Raw genomic sequence first — 19,697 nt, 5'->3', positions numbered from 1 at the left:
ACCACTAAGCTGGTAACCCAGCGGTTTGTGGATAAAATGACAAAGAAACTTTGAGTGTTGCACCCAAATATTTACACACTGCTCTCCAAAACAATCTAGTAAATCTAGGATCTCTATCTCACACCATAGAGGTAGGCATCCTATGTAGCCTAAAGATATGAGATATAAAAAGTTGAGCTAGATGATCTATGTAGCTTCATTGTCCTCTTTACTAGTACTAAGGTGGTCCGGGGTGGGCAACAAGAAGAGTGGCCTCTAAGCACCCTTCTAGGATCCCGTGATGCTCAATTGGGTTGGGGTTGGAAAAAACAACAAACACACACACAAACCCACAACCTAACCCTACACAAATTTGGGGCACCACCTAGTTTTGGATGCGAACTAGGACGCGTAAAGAGAGAGAGAGAGAGAGAGAGAGAGAGAGAGAGAGAGAGAGAGAGAGAGAGAGAGAGAGAGATAGTGCTCGGGCTGCTTTGAAATGTATCGGCAATGATCAAGCAAACACAATTATATATGTAAGAAAGAGAGGGAAGGGAGAGGGGGTGCTTGTTGCACTAATACCTTCTTACAAATCTGTCATGACCAATGAAAGTGAGATTAGTATTTTTTCAACATAGCTTGAGTAAATTACACCACAACACATCACAAGAAAAGCCAACCCAATCACTGTCTTAAGGCCAGGGGAGTCCTCTCCACCCTGTCGCCCTGTTACAGTATGTGGGACTTATGGCTAAATTGATGACAACACTCAGAGACAAGCTAGCAAGAACTTAAATAAAAACACCAAGACACTTACACATCATTGTTTTCCATTACTTCACGTTGGAAGAGAGACAAAGTATCCAGGCTTAGTCCAAATCCACCCTCCTTGATTCAACAAATGTTGGGCTTACACTAGTAGGAGAAATGATAGATTTCCTACTCTCAATTGAATGATCAGTCTCTCTCTTACAATGGCATAGAGTTTCCTTGCTAATCACCCCTATTACAACACATGCACATGCATAAGACAATGATCTTCCACTCAAGATCTCCTTCTAGAGAGGTTGAGCTTGGCTTTTCAAGCTATAGCATAGTGCTCTTGCTTATGGCTCCCCCCTTTTTGTGCTAGCTACACCCTCCTTTTATAGCAATTTTTAGGGCTAGGGTTACTCCTCTAACCATGGTTGGGTTAGATTTTCAGCACTTATCTAATTTCTTTTGCTTGGAATTATCAAGAAGTTGGTGGGGATAGATGAAGAAGAGAGAGAGGAGAGAAGTGGAGGTGATAGGACTTTTCATACTAGGTTAGTGTTAGTAAGTTAGTAGAGTTAGTATTTTTATTGATTTACAAATGGAATGGAATATTTACAATGGGAGTATCCATGTAGGATACAAATAAGGAAGAAAAAACTCTTACGGTAAGAAAATATGGATTTCTTACAATGTTGCTGCTCCAAGTGTCTTGAGTAGGGTCAATTTTGACGCTTGTTGACGGTCCACTAGCTTTGACGGTACGTTTTTTCTCCACTCTTGACCTCCCTTAGGAGCCAAGGTAAGTGAACATGAGTAATCAATCACCATGATGCTGTCTTTCAAGAGAAGAGGCTGAATTTTGTGGTTTTTTTTATAGATATGGGTAATAAGGAAGAGAAAAAAATGAGACTAGGTGGTCAATTTTGTAATGGAAGTGTGTGTAGGAGACATGAGTTCACCATGGTTTCTCTTATTCTTCAAGGTTGAGAAGAAGGTGAGTAGGGTGCAGAGAGGAGTTGTGAGAGAGGTGGGGATGATGAGTGGAGAGGTGTGTGTGAAAGAGGAAAATGGTAAAGTGGAAGAGGGAGTGTGGCTGCTTAGCATGGGCAACTGGGGTCCACCAATAAAATCATAGCTCACAGCTCGTAGCTCAAAAAAATATGAAAACATTTGAGGTGAAATTTTAGTCCACGAGCTACAACGTTTGTTTGTATCACCTTTCCATATTCGGGGAGCATGTGATCTTTAAAAATTCAGCAAAACCGACTGTTTTTTCCACTGCACAAAGTCCTTGTGAGGTCCTTCTTTGGATGATTCTTTTGAATACCTCCAAGAGTGAGACCCCCATGGTACGTGCATGTATTCCACATACCCTTGACCTTATTCGGTAGGTCTATAATTGAAGATATTATTGAGATCATGATATAAGTGAATAGTACAACTAAGAAAATCAAATATTGAGGGGTCTAAAAAAATATGTACATGTCAAATACAAATAATATAGGTGGAAAAAATATAAAGGGATCAAAATAAATCTCTCTCATTATAAGTCTACCATAAAAAGATGAATATTTTTGGTGGTATAATTTATGAGAGTAATAGAGAATAGATGTAGGAAGGAAAAAATCACAATAGTGAAAAAATATACACAAAAATAGAACTATTTTTTTGGACTTTTGTTGGGATGTAGTTACACCAAAAATAAGAGAAGCTTGCATGAAATTATTTTTATATGGAATAAAGAGTATGCAAAATGATAAGAAAAAATATGGTAATGGTGAGTCAATGTACATAGCATAAATAACACACCATAGGTAGAAATATTTAAATAAATACCAAAATAATTATGAAAAATCCTTTTATTTAGGCCCTATATACAGTGAAATATTTACACACAAGTGGGCCATAATATACTTATTATTTTTTATTTATTTTTATTTTTTTGGCTCAACTAGCCCAGTGACTAGCTAATTGAGGGTTTTTTTAAGAAAATATGGAGAAAGTCCCTAACTCACACACACCTATGTAGAGTGAAATGGTAGGGATAACCAAAATGTTTGAGTGATTTGATAGGGTGAGGTAGCTTACTATGGCAATTATGGAAAGCCGAAAAACAGCTATCATTAGCCCTTCCCTAGGATGATGGTATATTCATGTACCATTATAAAACATCTTTTCCAAAGAGAGTACTTCATAGTCCTTGACAAGATCTTCATTGTTTGGCCCCTCGGCCTTTTGGCTCGAGTCACACTCATGCTTCATGTAAACAATACTTACATGAGACAGCTTCCCTTTGATAGATTTTTGGTAGATCCTTTGATAGAAGGCGACTCAAATAAGGCTTCAAGCGATACCCGTTTACCTTCCTGGAGTGCTCTTTCCCATTCAAGTCCATAAGTTGATAGTAACTTGAATTGAAAGCCTTCTTAACTATGTATGGCCCCTGCCATCTAGTTTCAAATTTGGCATCAAAACGATTATCGAGTCGATTGTCATACCTTAGCACCAGATCTCCTTCCTTGATGCCTTTGTCCTTTAGTTTCTTGTCCAGCTTCTCCTTCGCCTGCGTAGCTTTCCCCTTGTAGCACTCGTATGTTGCTTCTCTTTTCCACTCAAGCTCAGCTAAGGTAAGAATTTGATCCATCCATGCTTCTTGATCATCTTGTGTTGCTTTGCCATGAAGTTGCATTGTTGGAATGTTGAGCTCAATTGGTTGTAAAGCCTCTTGACCATAGACCAAGTGAAATGGTGTGAACTCCGTGGCTTCCCTATATGTGGTTCGATACGCCCACAAGGCACCATCCAGGAAGTCATCCCACAAATTTTTCTTGTTTCTCACCATCTTTCTAATGATGCCTGCAATGACACCATTAGCTTTTTCTACCAACCCATTTGATTGGGGATAGTAGGGTGTACTATGACTATGTAGAATGTGAAGTTCTTCACAAACTTCTGTGAGCAAGCCCTTTCTAAACCCTGGACCATTATCAAAAACAATCTCCAAAGGTGTGCCAAATCTACAACAAATGTGAGTGTAGACAAATTTGCTCACTGTCCTCTCATTTACCCTTGCCACACTTTGTGCTTCCACCCACCTAGTCATGTAGTCTATGGCCACCAAGATATAGGATTTTTCATTTAAAGTCCTGGGCAATGGACCCATAGCATCAATGCCCCATTTTTCAAACGGACCATTTGCAAGGACTAGCTGACGTGGACCATGTAACAGATGCTTGTTTCCATTAATCTGACAATTGTGGCAGCTTTTACACCAATGTTGAACATCAATGTGCAAGCTTGTCCAAACATATCCGGCAAGCAAAATCTTTTTTGCAGTGAGTTCCTGTGCAAAATGACCACCACACGCTTCCTCATGCAAACCTTCAAGAATGGATGGAATCTCCTTGGTTGTTGGTATTCTCCTACAAAATTGATCTTTTCCCCTTTGGTAAAGGGCACCTTCCAAAAACAAATATGAACTCGCCTTCTTAATGAGCCTCCGCTTTTGAGCCTTTGTGCAGCCCTCTGGAAACTCGCCCTCTAAAATGTAGCTCACAATGGAAGCCAATGACTCCATCCCCTGGTACCTTGGTTGCTTAATCACTGTTGCTGCCATGATGACCTGCACTTCACTCTCAATATATGCAACTGCTTTTTGTGCAAGTAAATCTGCATCTTCATTTTGTTTCCTAGGGATATGATATAGTTGCACTTCTTCAAATTGATTAAACATCCTATGAATGGCATGAACTTTTGTCCTTAAGCTTTCATTATTGCATGCCCAAATGCCTAAAATTTGCTTCACAATGAGAAGTGCATCCCCTTTTACCATGAGACGTTGTATACCTTGGCCAATGCATAACTTTAAACCATGAAGTAGTGTGTCGTATTCTGCTTCATTGTTGCTAGTTGAACCTGGTAGATTGACCTTCTCTTTCATGACCACCTCTCCACTTGGGTTGAGCAATACTAGCCCTCCCCCTGCTTTTTCTGTGGCTCGTCGAAAAGCTCCATCAAAGAACAAGGTAAAAGCATTAGGAATACTTTTAGGTGGTGGCAATGGTAGGGTCTTTACTTCAGGCACCTTAATCTCCTTCTCATGTACCCTATAAGTAAGGATCCCTGCCAATTGTGCATGCACACTATCTTCTACCTTGAAAGAGTATTGGAACTCTTGTAATTCCATAATCCACTTTGAGATCCTAGTGCTAAAATTCATTTGAGATGACACCCAAGGAAACAAATTTTCTGCAGTGAGAACTACAAAAGATTTTGGTAGCAAGTAGGATCTAAACTTTCTCACCGCAAACATGAGAGAAAGCATCATGAGTTCTGCCTCCGTGTAGCCTCTCTCCAAAGCATTCATGACCCTACTAGCAAAGTAGATGGGTCGCATCCTGGTACTGTGGGGATCTTGTTGTAATAAAACTGCACCGATTGTTTCCCTCCCAACGCTAGAGCTAACAAAGAATGTGTACTCCCAACAAGGAGGCATGAGTGTTGGTAGCTCTGACAAAATGACTTTAATGTTACAAAAGTACTCTTCAAGCTCATCAAACCATGCAAATTCTACTTGTTGTGTCAACTTTTGCAAAGGATGAAGCAACTCCGAAGCTAAGTGAATAAAGCGTGACATATACTTCACCTTTTGAATGAATGAGATTACCTCTTTGAGATTCTTGGGTGATGGGAGCTCAATAAGAGCCGTTGCCTTTGAAGGATCCACCTCAATGCCTTTATAGGAAACCTTGTGACCAAGCAAGATCACTTCATCCTCACCTATGTGACACTTGTCGGGGTTGAGTTGACCTCCCATGTCGTAGAGCTTCTTTAAACCTTCTTCTACCCTTGTAGATGCAATGATTTTGAGCTATAAATGCAAAAACCAGCAATAAAAACCCTAATGGACTTTCCAAAGAATGCTTGAAACACCATGTTCATGAAGCGTTGGAAAGTTGCAGGAGCATTTGTCAATCCAAATGGCATGACTTAAAGCATAACAACCCCAAGGAGTGATGAAGGTTGTTTTCAACTAATCTTCCAATGCGATACCTATTTGAAAGTAGCCCGAGTAGCCATCACACACAGTGTACTTCTCATGACCAGCTACCTCATTTAGTATCTCATCTTGAAATGGGAGGGGAAAGTGATCTCTTTTTGTTGCCTCATTGAGTGGACGGTAATCCACACACACCCTCCACTTTCCGTTCTTCTTGGGAGTGACAACAACGGGAGAGACCCACTCTGAATTCTCCACTGGATAAATGAAACCTGCTGCTAGAAGCTTTCTTACCTCCTTGACTAAAGCCTGCTCCTTGATGACTCCTAGCCTTCGTAGTTTCTGAGCCTTAGGTGTGGCCTCTGGCTTCAACTCAATTTTGTGTTGAACAACATCTACTCCACGCACATCGGTGTAGTCTTTAGCAACAAGCCTAGGAAATTTCCTTAACACACCTTTGAGCTCCTCTCTTTCATCTTTTGTAAGTGTTGTAGATAACATACTTTCTAGCATTCTTTCATCTTCCACTTTTTGGTTTTCTTGGGAACCTACCTCTCCCAAACCTGGGCAAGAGGTCTCTTGGTTGTTTCGCTTTAAACTTACCCCCATGACTTCGATGGAAGACTCCTCTTCAGTAATGCTGCTGCTACTTTCTCCTTCTGAAGTGCTATCGGTCCAGCCTTCCTCTGTCTCACTTTGAGATGATTCTTCATGGAGCTCCTCTTGGCATTGCTCCTTCATTTCAAAGACAACCTTCTTATGATTGTCATTCCTGCAAATTAGCTTTCCACTCTCCCAATCTTGCAAAGCTTGCATTTTCATTAGCCATGGTCTCCCTAGGATAAATGGGTAACCATTTCCTTTGGTAGACATAACATAAAAATCCACTGCCTTCTTAATGCCAAAGGCATCTACAAAAACATTTTTACAAATGCCTACACACCTAGCTTTGCTATTGTTTGCCATCTTCACTTTGATTTTAGGTGTCTCATGGATGTGCATGCCTAGTCTTTGCATGAGTCCCTCTGTCATGATGCAAATTTGTGCACCCCCATCCACTAGACCTTTCCTAACCAATCTTCCTTTGATGTAACAATCTAGCACAGGTGTACTATCCTCATTCATTTCAGTATGTGCAATTTTTACAACAGGCACACTCTCTTTTACCTTTCTCCTAGTGCTAACTGCCTTTATTAAATCCCTCCTAACTTGTGGGCATAATGCAAGAAACTGAGGCCATGAGATATCAGGACCCTTACCTCTCATGTCTTTCAATAGGTTGTATGGAGCCATACCATGTCCAAGAGGGAAGTCTTGGAGATTGATACGACATCGAGTCCTCTTAGCTTCCTTGGTCTCCTTTGCCTTCTTTTCTCGTCCATGGTCACTTTGTGATGTGACACCTTCTTTCTCTTTACCTTTTCCTCGGCCACGCTTAACGCCATTTGCTTCCATGTCAACCTCATTTGAGTTTGTCACCTCTACTACATGCACATTTGGGTCTGGCAAAGGTGGAACTCCTTCCACTCCTTGTGGAGGTGGTCTTGCTCCATTTGGTCTTTGTAGAATCCGTGGTTGCTGACTAGTTCCTTCACCTGCATTCATCACTGGGTAATTCAAGTTAGGTCTCCCTGGCTCCCCATGGGGCCAAGGACAATTATACATCCCATGTCCAGACTCTCTGCAATTCCAACATTGTAAGACTCTCCTAGGTCATGGATCTCGCTCTTCAGACTTCCTTGCTTGTCCTTTTGGACCTACAGCTTGTGCAAGGTGAATTGACAAGCTGCTTAAAGATTCATTTAACTTCTCAATCACTTCCGCCGTTACCTCAGGAAGCTCCCTAGATGTTGATGCTTGTGACTTACCTTTGGGTCTAAGACCTTCTCTTGGAACCTCCCCCCTTAAGCACTTGAGTTTCCTATATTTCTCAGCAGCCCTAGTTTCAGCTGCATCAAAGGTAGCAGGTGCACCCGCCTCAACTTTTATCTTAAGGTCAGGAAAGAGTCTGGCTATGAACCTCTCCTTCTTTAGGAACTCTGCACCATCACCAGGGTTAGCAACATTTCGTATCCATAGAGCCCAAAGACGTAGAAACTCTTGCTTGTACAAGTAGTAGTCATCTAGGTCTTTTTGCTTATGAGAAACAATGTCTTGCCATAGTTTTTGAGTGTTTTGGGGATCAAAGAAGTATCTCTTGAAATGATTCACAACGTCCGTGTAATTCCCTTTAACTTCCTTAGGCAACGAGTCAAACCAAGTGCTAGCATCTTTTCTAAGGACCACTTCAAACATCTCTACGCGTTCTTGATCAATTACTATCCTCTTGATACAACAAGACATCTTGAAATTTGCTAAAAATAATTCTGCATCCTCTCCAGGCTCTCCAAAGAAAAGAGGATATCCAGACATTTGGCGTTGGGCCTCCATTGAATCAGTTTTAAGGTGACAACACGTTTTTGTTTTTCTTTCTTAAAAAAAATTTACACAATAATGTTTTCTAAATTGCAATCTATTCTACAACAAAATAAAAATATTCACATCAAATGACCTATGATAATCAATAGGAGGCAGGATGATAGGGTTTGGTGATGCGAGAATTTCTCCTACTCTTTGGGCACCAAACATGAACACCATACATTGTTGAAAATGGATTTTTCTACTAATTGCAATGTTGATTCTAATGTGTGGAGTGAAATGAAAGCGGAAAACCTCTATTCCTGGGCCATTATCCATGGTCTATGCATGACCTAATTCTTAAAACAAAACAAAAATATAGACGTCCAAACTAACGTCATATCTAATGAGAGGAAAAATAAAAGGATTTACTGATGCGTTTATCTCTGCCAACCTAAGAGGACCTAAAATTCTACGAATTACACGTTGAAATTGCAACTTAGCACTAACAATTATGTGTACCTTTTGCCTTGTAATGGGAATGAAGGGATCATACAAATTCTCGTGATTCATGCAAGCTACTTGATTATGCTAAAGGTTGAACCTACACAAAAAGATACAAAAGCCGTCCTCCGTGGGGGCACCAATTTGAGGCGGTCCGGGCCGGGCAACAAGAAGAGTGGCCTCTAAGCACCCTTCTAAGCTCCCGTGCTGCTCAATTGGGTTGGGGTTGGAAAAAACAACAAACACACACACGAACCCGCAACCTAACCCTACACAAATTTGGGGCACCACCTAGTTTTGGATGCGAACTAGGACGCATAAAGAGAGAGAGAGAGAGAGAGAGAGAGAGAGATAGTGCTCGGGCTGCTTTGAAATGTATCGGCAATGATCAAGCAAACATAATTATATATGTAAGAAAGAGAGGGAAGGGGGAGGGGGTGCTTGTTGCACTAATACCTTCTTACAAAGCTGTCATGACCAATGAAAGTGAGATTAGTATTTGTTCAACATATCTTGAGTAAATTACACCACAACACATCACAAGAAAAGCCACCCCAATCACTGTCTTAAGGCTAGGGGAGTCCTCTCCACCCTGTCGCCCTGTTACAGTATGTGGGACTTATGGCTAAATTGATGACAACACCCAGAGACAAGCTATCAAGAACTTAAATAAAAACACCAAGACACTTACACATCATTGTTTTCCATTACTTCACGTTGGAAGAGAGACAAAGTATCCAGGCTTAGTCCAAATCCACCCTCCTTGATTCAACAAATGTTGGGCTTACACTAGTAGGAGAAATGATAGATTTCCTACTCTCAATTGAATGATCAGTCTCTCTCTTACAATGGCATAGAGTTTCCTTGCTAATCACCCCTATTACAACACATGCACATGCATAAGACAATGAGCTTCCACTCAAGAGCTCCTTCTAGAGAGGTTGAGCTTGGCTTCTCAAGCTATAGCATAGTGCTCTTGCTTATGGCTCCCCCCTTTTTGTGCTAGCTACACCCTCCTTTTATAGCAATTTTTAGGGCTAGGGTTACTCCTCTAACCATGGTTGGGTTAGATTTTTAGCACTTATCTAATTTCTTTTGCTTGGAGTTATCAAGAAGTTGGTGGGGATAGATGAAGAAGAGAGAGAGGAGAGAAGTGGAGGTGATAGGACTTTTCATACTAGGTTAGTGTTAGTAAGTTAGTAGAGTTAGTATTTTTATTGATTTACAAATGGAATGGAATATTTACAATGGGAGTATCCATGTAGGATACAAATAAGGAAGAAAAAACTCTTACGGTAAGAAAATATGGATTTCTTACAATGTTGCTGCTCCAAGTGTCTTGAGTAGGGTCAATTTTGACGCTTGTTGACGGTCCACTAGCTTTGACGGTACGTTTTTTCTCCACTCTTGACCTCCCTTAGGAGCCAAGGTAAGTGAACATGAGTAATCAATCACCATGATGCTGTCTTTCAAGAGAAGAGGCTGAATTTTGTGGTTTTTTTTATAGATATGGGTAATATGGAAGAGAAAAAATGAGACTAGGTGGTCAATTTTGTAATGGAAGTGTGTGTAGGAGACATGAGTTCACCATGGTTTCTCTTATTCTTCAAGGTTGAGAAGAAGGTGAGTAGGGTGCAGAGAGGAGTGGTGAGAGAGGTGGGGATGATGAGTGGAGAGGTGTGTGTGAAAGAGGAAAATGGTAAAGTGGAAGAGGGAGTGTGGCTGCATAACATGGGCAAACTGGGGTCCACCAATAAAATCATAGCTCACAGCTCGTAGCTCAAAAAAATATGAAAAAATTTGAGGTTAAATTTTAGTCCACGAGCTACAACGTTTGTTTGTATCACCTTTCCAAATTCGGGGAGCATGTGTTCTTTAAAAATTCAACAAAACCGACTGTTTTTCCCACTGCACAAAGTCCTTGTGAGGTCCTTCTTTGGATGATTCTTTTGAATACCTCCAAGAGTGAGACCCCCATGGTACGTGCATGTATTCCACATACCCTTGACCTTATTCGGTAGGTCTATAATTGAAGATACTATTGAGATCATGATATAAGTGAATAGTACAACTAAGAAAATCAAATATTGAGGGGTCTAAAAAAATATGTACATGTCAAATACAAATAATATAGGTGGAAAAAATATAAAGGGATCAAAATAAATCTCTCTCATTATAAGTCTACCATAAAAAGATGAATATTTTTGGTGGTATAATTTATGAGAGTAATAGAGAATAGATGTAGGAAGGAAAAAATCACAATAGTGAAAAAATATACACATAAATAGAACTATTTTTTTGGACTTTTGTTGGGATGGAGTTACACCAAAAATAAAAGAAGCTTGCATGAAATTATTTTTATATGGAATAAAGAGTATGCAAAATGATAAGAAAAAATATGGTAATGGTGAGTCAATGTACATAGCATAAATAACACACCATAGGTAGAAATATTTAAATAAATACCAAAATAATTATGAAAAATCCTTTTATTTAGTCCCTATATACAGTGAAATATTTACACATAAGTGGGCCATAATATACTTTTTTTTTTTTTTTTTTTTTGGCTCAAATAGCCCAGTGACTAGCTAATTGAGGGTTTTTTTAAGAAAATATGGAGAAAGTCCCTAACTCACACACACCTATGTAGAGTGAAATGGTAGGGATAACCAAAATGTTTGAGTGATTTGATAGGGTGAGGTAGCTTACTATGGCAATTATGGAAAGCCGAAAAACAGCTATCAGTACAAAGTAAGCCTCCTCACTGAACCTATCCGCGATATTCTAGATTCCAACATGCCCACCTTGATTTCTCAAGAGATCAAACAAAAAATCCATAGTAATACTCTCCCATGGACGATCTCGAATAGGTAAATGATGAAGTCACGCTAGTGATTTGTGCCTATTATACTTAATTTTTTGGCAAAAGTACACACAAACTTGTCCACATCGTTCTTGAGATGAGACTAAAAAAAGTAACTCTCAAACACCTTGAGCATTGCTTCAATCCCTCGATGCCCCATATAAGGCGGACCATGGCACTCCATCCATAACATCTACCTCAAAGACCCAGTTACACATAACTTGGCCTTCCACATCAAATCCACCCTTTAAAGAGCACTCTCTCTCCTCTTTGTACTTTCTCAAAGACATCTGTGAAATCTATATGTGAAGCATACTGATCTTGTATAGAATCAAAGTTATCATAAAACAAATATTATCACTGCGAACACTTGTACCTTGCAAGATAAAGCGCTTGCAACCACATTCTTCTTCCCTAAAGATATACAATCGGGAAGGGAAACTGAGATGAAATATTTGACCATCTTATCTTTTTTTCTCACAACTTTGGTTAGGACAAGAAGTATCGAAGACTATGCTTATTTGTGTGAACTATGAAGTATGCACCTCTAGCAAGCAATGCTTCCACTGACTCAAAGCATGTATCGCTGCTAAGAGTTCCTCCTCATTAATTTGTGCCTCCACTTAGACTTGAAGAAGTATCCTACTCTCATAAGCTACTACGTGGCCATCCTGCATCAAAACTGCTCCCAAACTACTGCCACATGCAACACAATGCACCTCAAAAAGCCTTTGTAGATCTGGAAGTATCAAAATAGGTCTGGTAGCTAGCTTCTCTTTGAGCATCTCAAATGTTGCAATCTCCAAAGATCCCCAATTAAATGGAACACCCTTCCTAGTAATATCATGTAATGAAAAAGAAATCTCCACAAGCTGTCTGATGAATCGACGATAGTAGGAACACAATCTAAGAAAAATTTAAACATCATGCACATTTTGTAGAGGTGGCCAACTATGCATAGCCTCTACTTTGATTGGATCCATACACACATCTTCTCGAGACATAATATTTCCCAAAAACTAGATCTCTCTCATGCAAAATTCCCTCTTCTTTTTGTTAGTCACCAACCTATGCTCCCTCAATGCCTCTATGTTTTGATTCAGACTTAGAGAAAACTATGATACATCAAAGAATGTACCCACTTACTGACTATGCTCTCTAAAAATCCTATCGATTATCTTGTTGAACATTGTAGGAACATTAGTGAGACCAAATGGAATCATTAAAAACTCATACAATGTGAAAGACATCTTGAGAGTTGTCTTATGCACATCTTTTGGTGTAATCCTAATTTGATGATATCCACTCTTCAAGTCGATTATGAGTGTGTTTGATTTGCGAGATTTTGATTTTGAGCTTTTGCAATCAAAACCAGTTTTGCTAAATTCTTTTTATAGATTGAGAGCCTTTTCTAACGACACAAAAACATTAATCCAAAACAAAAACATCAATATATGATACACACCAAAAAACATATATCATCTTGCAACAACTCGGCTTAAGAGTTAGAGTCTCTTTTAACGACACACACCAAAAACATGTACAAGTTTCCAAAGTCCCTAGTTTTGAGCTTGTACAATCGTCTAGATAGATAATGATTCTATAACTGAAAGGGATTCAAAAAAGTCTCATGTATCTAGAAAAGCTACTCCACAGCTCATACATAAGAGAAATCTCCTTCAATGCATACCTCTACAGGACATTCTCTAAGGTTTAGGTTCACTACACCATAGGCTTTATCTTGCGCGTTTTTTCTAATACAAATGCAAGGTCTATGGGATTTAGTGCAAGCTAATGAATGACCATGTTCTCTTTTGCTTGAACCCCAAGAATATGCACATACACATAGTACATGTGCTTACATGCCAAAAAAGTTTTATGTGTAGATTCTCTCTTCTGAAAATTGAGATAGGTGCAACTAGGTTCTACCTTAATGTGTACATCATAACAACTCTCTATCAAAACCCAAAAAACTATGGGTTGTTCACTTTCTAGTTTCTCATCCAAAACGTTGCAACCATACTTGCAGCTGAATAAAATCTCTTTTGTGCTTCTTTGGAAATACCACGTCTCTTCTTACGCTTCCAGCTACTAGATCCTCCTTGTGTAAAAGAAGAATTTGTATTGTTCATGCGTTGTAGTGGTGTTGCAAAATCTGCAAATTAAAATCCACTTTGCACCAAAATTTCTCTCTCTTCCTTTGATAAGTTGGTTCCAATATCCACTTGCCAGAAAGTAGGAATTATAGGTGAGAATGTAACTTGCCTCTGTAATTTTTTTGTATGGCTTATGTAACATTTAATGGCCTAATAACTTATGTGTAGCAGAAATTAGCATGAACATAGTGGGCATTTCATTAGAATAGATTCCTAATGAGAATTACAAGAGTGCTTGGGTGGAGAGAGCAACAAAAAGCATAACACCTAGTTAGATAGCATCGACAATACTTTCAAAAGATAGAGAAATTAAGCTAATGACAACAGTTGAGGACCGGATTTGCATGGAGCCGGTTCCCCCTCCAAAAGGCTTTGTATTATGGTTTCTCCCATCAAGGGAGACATTGTACAATACAATTCTTTGTGTTCCTTCAAGACTAGCTAGTGCATGGAAGATGAAAGCTTCATGCACTAAGCAAAAACACTTAGCAAACACAACTTGAATTATCCTTGTTCTCAGACCCAAGACCTCACACACCTTCCAAGATGGTGAGAGCTAGCAGGGTATGAGAGTATATTGAGAGGTTAAGCCGTAGGCAAGCCCCCTAGGACTCCACTATTAAGACCGTAGCTCTCGACGGTGATGCCCCGTTAACTGCACAAAGGCAGGCGCACTGCAAGGCTGAAAAATCCCTATTCTACTTACTCACAGGCAATTAATAATACCAACCATTTGTAGCTAGCTTGAGGACCTCCCTTCTTGAGCAAGAAAAGAGAAACCTTGAGCTCTGATACCAATGTAACATTTAATGGCCTAATAACTTCTGTGTAGCGGAAATTAGCATGAACATAGTGGGCATTTCATTAGAATAGATTCCTAATGAGAATTACCAGAGTGCTTGGGTGGAGAGAGCAACAAAAAGCATAACACCTAGTTAGATAGCATCGACAATACATTCAAAAGATAGAGAAATTAAGCTAATGACAACAGTTGAGGACCGGATTTGCATGGAGTCAGTCCCCCCTCCAAAAGGCTTTGTATTATGGTTTCTCCCATCAAGGGAGACATTGTACAATACAATTCTTTGTGTTCCTTCAAGACTAGCTAGTGCAATGAAGAAAAGCTTCATGCACTAAGCAAAAACACTTAGCAAACACAACTTGAATTATCCCCGTTCTCAGGCCCAAGACCTCACACACCTTCCAAGATGGTGAGAGCTAGCAAGGTATGAGAGTAGATTGAGATGAAGAAGGAATATCTTACGAGAAAGATGTACATCTCCTCACATAATCACTCATATTAGCATAGCTTAGCTTAGTAATTAGCTTGGTAGAGGAGATGAGCATGCATTGAATCTTGGCTCTTGGTTGGATTTGCATCCACAAGCCAAGAGAGTGTTGATGTAGGCTTCTATCTCACAAGCTTGGAGTAGGTGATGAGTTCTCCATTAAAGCTTGGGAAGAGATAGGCTTCTCTTTCTTCACACATGAGATTGTGTGAGTGTGTGTGTTATAATGCCTTGCAAAAATCAGCCCCCTCTCTCTCTTGGGCGAGCCCCCTTGCTATTAGCTCTTGCTCCAGCCTCATTGGCCCTCCCCAAGTCAAGCCAATCACAATTAAGCAGCATAAGTGATCGCCTTTTGACATGTGTCCCCCTTTCCCCTTTTGTGAAAGCTTTAGGTAATTAAATAATTAAACTAAACTCTCACTGGACCCCTTTGCCTCCTGGCCAATAGGAATCAGGCAAGCCATTGGGCTCCTAAATGCTCATTGGACCCCTTGGGAGACTGCCCAATAGTCTTCTAGGAGACTGAATTCTCATTGGTTTCTTTTATTAAATGTTTTTAAATTAATTAAACTAGATTTACTCTAGCTTAATTCTCATTGGTCCACTTCAAGGGTCATCCAATGGAAACTGGGCACACCTTGTGGGCATCTGGCCTAGGGAGCTGACATGTGTCCCTAATTCCCTTTGTGTAAAGGGGGCTTGTGTGTGTGTGTGTGTGTGGCGTTGTCTCTCATCCCCTAGAAGAAGGGCTCGCCCCCTCCCATGTAGGGATATGTGTTGACTTTGGAGAGCACACAAAGCATCCAATTCCCCCTAAGCTTTAACCCTTTGGACACAACCTTTGAATTTTGGAACCTTAGCATTTTGGAAGTCTTAATGGGCTGAACCTTAGGGTCTTTTTAGCCCATTGTTGCACATGGTTCTTTTGCAGATTCCCCCCCCCCTTTGGATCCCTATTTTCCCTCCTTTGGATCCCTACTATGGCTGGTATGCAAGCTTAACCAATATTCTAGCTTTTTCTCCCCTGGCACTTCCCCACATTAAATGACCAGTTTAATATGAGAAAATCATTTAGGAGAATTAGATATTGATTATTATGACATTACCTGTCTCTTGAAATCATAGTCGTCCTCGACTATGGTGTAGAGAAGATAAAGCATATTCATGAGTCCTTTTCTTAGCGGGTAGAGAATCCCTATGTTACCCTACGACATCATTCCATAATGGATGACTAGTACATTTGGTGCTTGAGAGCCTGAGGTTGCCGCAAGCATGTCTGCACATTAGTCCTATCAGTCTTCCATAGTAGAGTGACAAGCTCTACTTGGTGTTTGGGAGACGTCGTCTCCACAAACTTGATCTAAGCATGCATACTACATTTTTGTGCACAATAAAGAAAAAGAGAGTCTTATAAGACAAAAACTTTGTTCATTTTTAACATTTTGTACATTTTCTTAATCTTGGGAAGCATTGTAATCATTGACAAGGTTTAGGTTATCCTTTAATTGTATGCCTTGCATCCATCTAGCATCTTCAAAAGTATAATTTTTGAACTTAATAAGATATCGTCGGATAGTCTTACCGCCTCTTAATACCTTGTCTTCATGTCGGAGAATAGAATTGGGCTGTAGCACCTCCTCTTGGTCCTCGATCTCCGGTGGGTCTTCAATAGTTGGTTCTTGAGGTGGCTCTCCTTTGTAAGGCTTTAATAGGCTCACATGGAAAGCTTTGTGTATGAGCCAATGATTGGGAAACTTGAGTTGATAGGCCATCTCATTGATTGGCCTAAGAATTTGGAAGGGACCATAGTACCTTTTTGCTAGTTTAGCATAGTACTTTTGGTGGCCCGTAGGATTCTTGCCCGTCGTGTGCCTTAATCGAGCCTTGGGAAACTTTAACAAGGCCCAATTGTTTTCTTTAAAGGCTTGGGCTCTTCTGTGCTTGTCAGCAGCAGCCTTTTGCCTTTGGATATTGGCAAGCCATGGTACTTGAAAATTTGTGAAATGAAGAGGGTTTCCATTTGATGGTCTTTGATAGTATTTTTGACAGGTATAAAATGAGCTTGTTTACTGAACCTGTCTACTATCGTCCATATTCCCGTTTTCCCATGGATAGACTTAGGCAATCCAAAGATAAAATCCATGGATATGCTCTCCCATGGTGAATTAGGGATTGGCAAGGGTTAAGGCAATCCAAGTTGCTTCCCTCTATCAAATTTTGTCTTTTGGAATACCACATATTTAGAAACATACTCTTGTATGTTCACTTTCATGGTAGGCCAATAGAAATATGTTTCAATTCCCTTTAAGGTAGACTGAATCCCTCTATGCCCCGCATAAGGTGGAGCATGAGATTCATACATTAATTTCTCACGTAGTGAGTTAGTAACACATAGTCTATTGCCATAGAGAAGATAACCATCTTGTAAAGTAAATGGTTCTTCTTTCTTCCCTAATGCAAGGGCTGAAATCACATCTCTAAAGTCGGGATCAATAGCGTACTCATATATCATTGAAGATAGATCATTGTGAGTTGTTATGGAAACCGCATTCACTCTCGGCCGTCTTGAGAGTGCATCGGCTACTTGATTGAGCTTGCCAGCAATGTGAGCAATATGAAAATGAAATTGTGAAAGGAAATTTTCCCACCTCATTTGTTTGTCAGAGAGCTTGGTCTGCGTCATGACGTACTTAAGACTTTGGTGATCCGTTCGCAGAATGAAAGGAGTCCCCAATAAATAGTGCTTCCATGAGTCTAAGGCATGTAGAATTGCAAGGAGTTCCTTTTCGTATATGCCTAGAGCTTGCTCAACAGGGTCGAGCCTTCGACTCTCATAGCCTATGGCATGCCCTTCTTGGAGCAAAACAGCTCCAAGGCAATCACCACAAGCATCACATTGGACCTCAAATGGTTTTGAGAGATCCGGTAGTGTAAGCACAGGTTGAGAGATAAGCTTTTCGAAAGCATTGTTCTCCTTAGTAGACCATGTATACCTAACGCTTTTCTTTGTTAGGTCATGTAATGGTCCCGCAATTTGTGAGAACTTTTCTATGAAGCGTCTATAGTATGCACACATACCTATAAAGCTTCTTAGTTCATGAAGATTCCTTGGTTTAGGCCATCCTTTTATTACCTCTAACTTGGATGGATCCATTTGGATGGCATCTTGAGAGATAATGTGACCTAAATACTGAATCTCTTGCAAGAAAAATTCACTTTTCTTTTGATTAACATAAAGTTTATTCTCTCTTAAAACTTGAAATATTACCTGGAGGTGTTGCTTGTGTTTCTCCAATGAATTAGAGTAGATGATAATATCATCAAAGAACACTCCAGTGAAGGTTCGATGACGCCTAAACAGCTTCTCCATCAAGCGGTTGAATGTGGCTGGTGCATTGGTCAAGCCAAAAGGCATGACAATGTATTCATAAAGACCAAATGTAGTACGAAATGCGGTCTTTACAATGTCTTGATCAACTATCCTTATTTGATTATAGCCACTTTTTAGGTCAATCCTACTGAAGTAGGTCGATCCTTGTAGCTTATCAAATAGGTCTTCTACCCATGGAACGGGAAACCTATTCTTGATAGTGATCCTATTTAGTGCTCTATAGTCGACACACATACGATATGTGCCGTGTTTCTTTTGCACTAATAGCATAGGTGAGCAAAATGGAGATGATCTTGACCTAACCATACCCTTCTCAACTAACTCATGCACTTGCCGCATAATCTCCTCTTGTTGAGCTTGAGAAACTCTATAAGGAGGTTTGTTAGGCGGTGAACTTCCTGGAAGAAGTTCAATTGCATGGTCATCATTACCTCGTTTAGGAGGTAGCTCACAAGGGATGTAGTCAATAAAAACATCTTTAAACCCCTTGAGAAAATTGGATAACTCTAATTCCTTTTGGTTGCTTTTATTTTCTTTTGCTAAAGCATTAGGTTCATTTTGAGAATTTTTAACAAAAATCATGTACACGGAAATAGAACTCTTTATTGACTTGTTGAAAGCTGGTGTATGTACAATGGGGATGGTGTTACCCCTTTCCTTAGCATCTATATACATGTCTTTTTCCCTGAACTTAAAGGAGATTCTCCTTTCAGGAAATTTAACATCGGCAGCCAGGCGGTCAAACCATGGTGCCCCGAGGATTACATCCTCATGCTTGAGAGGAGAGATAAAGAAGTCCTCTTTGTCCACATAGCCTTGGACATGAAGCCTCAATTTCCCGATTAAGGGAGTGACTGAAGCTTCTTGCCCCTTGAAGGCACTGTCTGCGGGTAGGACATCTCCCATCTCGTAGGATTGTATGCCTAGCTTGGTGGCCAACTCTATATATATAAAATTGTGAGTAGAATCAAGGTCAAAGAGAATAAAAGCATCATGTTCTCTTACCTTTCCCCAAGCATGGCATAGAGGAGATCCTTTGTGAGTTGTTTGGTGTGTCTCCTCCTCTTGGATTTCAACCAAGGAAGCTCTACCAGGATCTTGGCGGTTGTTCTTTTGGGGACAAGCGCGGTACGCATGCCCTTGTTCGCCGCACTTGAAACACCGGTTATCCTTGCGATAACGCTCAAGCTCTTCAGGAGAGAGTTTGTTATTACCTTTGTAAACTCCCTTCTCTTTAGCTTTGTTGGAGTTTCCCTTATGAGACTTTTGGACATTGTCCTTCCCCTTAGGCTCGCTGAAACCCTTGTTTTCCGGGGGCTTATTTTTTCTTTTAGCCCCCGTTTGGAAATTGATTCGAGAGGCC

The sequence above is a fragment of the Adiantum capillus-veneris genome, chromosome 24, assembly GCF_014529385.1.
Source record: "Adiantum capillus-veneris isolate H3 chromosome 24, ASM1452938v2, whole genome shotgun sequence".
Lineage (NCBI taxonomy): Eukaryota > Viridiplantae > Streptophyta > Polypodiopsida > Polypodiales > Pteridaceae > Adiantum > Adiantum capillus-veneris.
The sequence above is the reverse complement of the archived record's forward strand: the minus strand, read 5'-3'. Positions refer to the sequence as shown.